The sequence below is a fragment of the Dendrobium catenatum genome, unplaced genomic scaffold (assembly GCF_001605985.2).
Source record: "Dendrobium catenatum unplaced genomic scaffold, ASM160598v2 fragScaff_scaffold_1251, whole genome shotgun sequence".
NCBI lineage: Eukaryota > Viridiplantae > Streptophyta > Magnoliopsida > Asparagales > Orchidaceae > Dendrobium > Dendrobium catenatum.
Genome location: NW_021319713.1, coordinates 131060 through 134470, shown reverse-complemented (window position 1 = coordinate 134470; position 3411 = coordinate 131060). Strand labels below are relative to the sequence as shown.

At 25.5% G+C, this 3411-nt stretch overlaps 1 non-coding gene across 1 annotated transcript; it reads left to right on the top strand.

Annotated features, from left to right (window-relative positions):
• Nucleotides 1-2141: 2141 nt before the first annotated feature.
• On the top strand, nucleotides 2142-2248 carry LOC114580765. Its single transcript, XR_003702328.1, has one exon. It is a non-coding gene; the product is annotated as a small nucleolar RNA R71 (small nucleolar RNA).
• Nucleotides 2249-3411: the final 1163 nt, after the last annotated feature.

Sequence of the window (3411 nt, the reverse complement as noted above, 5' to 3'; positions counted from 1 at the left end):
AACATTTCAGTGCTGTCAAATAGAGACTGGTGGCTACCATGTCCATATTCAAGCACTCTGGTGGTGTCAATGATGGCGTTGTGGCAATTTTGTGTCTGATGCTACAACACTGTACCATTCTTAAAAATTTTACCCTTTTCCTATATTTTTATGCAAAAAACACAACTTAACTGACATATTTTACTAACAAATTAACATATAAAATATAATATTATTTACACTGATTAAATCCTTCCCAGCTTAAACTCTTGCTTTTCTTCAAGCAAATAAAAGTTTGTAACTCTAATTAAGTGATTCACCAAAATAAAAAATTTCAATATAAAAATATTATAATATAGGATAATACATGACTAACTTAAAATAGTAAAAATAAGTCAAAGTTATACTTCTAGTTTGAAAAAATACCAATAGTTAAACTTAATAAGTTATTTTTTATTATTTTTATTTTCTTATTTTAATAAATCATTTTTGTGTTTACCTAATTTAAAATTATAGGTTATATTTTTTAATCTTTATTTTTGAATAATGTAGTTTCAATAATTAGATATGGTTGTAGTTAAAATTGTGCTTTCATTAGTTTAACATTCCATGCATTAGCTCTTTCTCATCTTATACTTTATGATTTTTGTATAAGATTTTTTTTAAATCTTTAAGCTTTTAATGATACCAATTTTTTAATATACTCATCTTTTTCTTTTGATACTTTTAAATTCTTTTTTCTTTTAAGAACTATTTGTAGTTTATTTTCTTTTTTCTTTTGTGGAGTATATAATTAATAATTTTGAATATCATCTTCTGCTTTAGGATCCTTACAAAGTCTTAATAATTTTAATGTCTGAACTTGATGAGACTACTAATTCCTTCTTGAAGTTAGCTTTGATTTTAAAATTTAATATACTTATATTTAATTTTTAATAGTATTTTTTGTCTTATAATTTTTAAAAGTTAAATTCATAAAGGTATAACTATAAATTCATATTAGAATAATAGCTCAAATAATTTAATGAGTTAACCATTAAGTATTAGTTTTTCCAACCTATGAAGTATAAACTTAGTTCATTCAAATTAGGATCTAGTGTTTTATTATTATCCTAATTTTTAATAATTGTTAATTAATATTTTTAGAAAGGTTAATTAAATAATCATAATATAAATGTAAATGGAGGAAAATAATAATTAAAGCATCATGGGAATTTGCTTATATGTAAATAAACACATAAAAAATACTATAAACACATACTTTCTTCTAAGTGATTAAAAGTATATAAAATATGTGTTGAAATCAATATAACATTCATAACATAAACATGACAGATAGTAACATCACACATATATTGATTGCCTCCCATAAGTGATAAGTTTTAATTCATCGGCCAGACTTGCCCAGATTTTCTATTTTGTTAAGGTGGATGATTAATATTCTTCAATTAGGTCCCATTGGTATCTCTTTAGTTCTATTTAGGATTAACTTCAATATTACTAGGAATAGATCTAATGGGTCAACTGCTCATAAAATTGCAAGCTAACTTAGTTAGGTTTCAAAAATCTTAATTAAAGTAGTTTAAATTTGTAATTAAGTTCTTAATTATATGACCACATCTTCTTGAGGTGTCTACCTAGTTCCATATTGATTACTTTGATTAAATTCAAGAGGATATGCTTGTCTTGGATTATTATTAGCTTGATTTTGATTATTCCAATTTGTGCCTTGGTTATTTTGACTAGATTTCTATTGATTTCCACCATTATTATTTGATCAATTAAAATTTGTGTGATTCCTCCAACCTGGGTTATATGTATTTGAATAGGGATTATTTTATCTTCTAATCAAATTTATATTTTCAATTCCTTGGTTATCATTTTCTTCCATTAAGTTTTATCTTCCTAATGTAAAGTTGTATCAGAATTTAAACCTAAAGTACTCAATTTATTTGATATTGCTACAACTTGTGCACTCAAAATAGATAAATAATCATTTTCAGCAGGCCACTAAAAATTATTTATTTTCATTTCTTTAATTAATTCATAACCATCTTCCAAAGGCTTTAACATCAAATAACCTTCAACTCCAGCACCAATTATTGCTCTAAAGGATCCTACCATTCGATTGCAAGAAAGTTTAAATTATAAATCAATAGGGTAAGGCATGGTGAGGGCACTTTCTAAGCATCTCCTTGAATCTCTCCCAACTCTCATATATAGATTCTCCTTCTAATTAAGTAAAAGAAGTAATGTCATTTCTAAGCTTGGCAGTCTTAGAATTTGGGAAATACATTCCTTAAAATTTATGGGCCAACTCATTCCATGTGGTAATAGAGTCTGAGGGTAAATAATTTAGTAACATTTTTTCCTTGTCTCCTAGAAAAAAATAAGAAAAATCTAAGTTTAATGGCAAAATCACTAACACCATTGTACTTAAATATTGCATAAATTTTTTAGAAATTTACTAAATATAGGTTAGGGTGTTCAATGGAAGTTCCCCGAAATTGAGAATTTTGTACCATCTGAATGATTGTAAGTTATAATTCAAATTTTTTTGATTAGATGGAGGGTCTATTTATTCTTTTATGAATTCTATTTATTAAATGGATTGTAAAATCCTTAAGTATTCTAGAATGATCTAAGTTTTGAATAGGTTCATCCATTTTAATTTTTTTTTTTGTGGTTCAAATTTTAGAAAGGGTTATCTCGATTTCAGAATCAAAATTTAAATATGCCCTCCCGTCTATATATTATAAGCATCCAACCACATATATGCAATCAATTTTTTTTTTAGGGCTCTATCAATCCCTAAATAATGCTTAGTTTTTTTTTTTTTTTGATATGAGAATTATTAAAGGTCCACTTAATATACACAAGTATACATGCCAAATCAAGTAATACAGTGATATAAAAGAGTATCAATCCTATGAGGAAGAATGTTTACTTGCTTAAACTATAATAATTATCCTACTCAATTACAATAAGATTTGGTGGACATTCAATCACTTAATTTAAATTAAAAAATAATTAAATGAAACACTATTTTAATAAATTATTTTGGATTGATGGAAGTAAATATAAAATGTTTTCTAATGGTTTTCTTTTATATTAATGATATTCGTAGCATATGCATCACCAACCACTCAATCAAGCATTAAGAGATCAAGGAATGATTAAACTCTTCCAATCTCATCTTTAAAAATATTATAATATTAAGTAAAACATGTATTATTAAAATTCCCTCATAATAATTCATCTCTACAAATTGGATACATGACAAGCATTATGCCTATTTTTATATCATACCAATCCAACATACATGATTGTGCCTGCTTTCTTATTCTTAGGCTCCACACTATACCTGATATTAACTATACATATGTCCACTATGTGCATGAATAAAGATATAATATATTGAAAATATCAAGA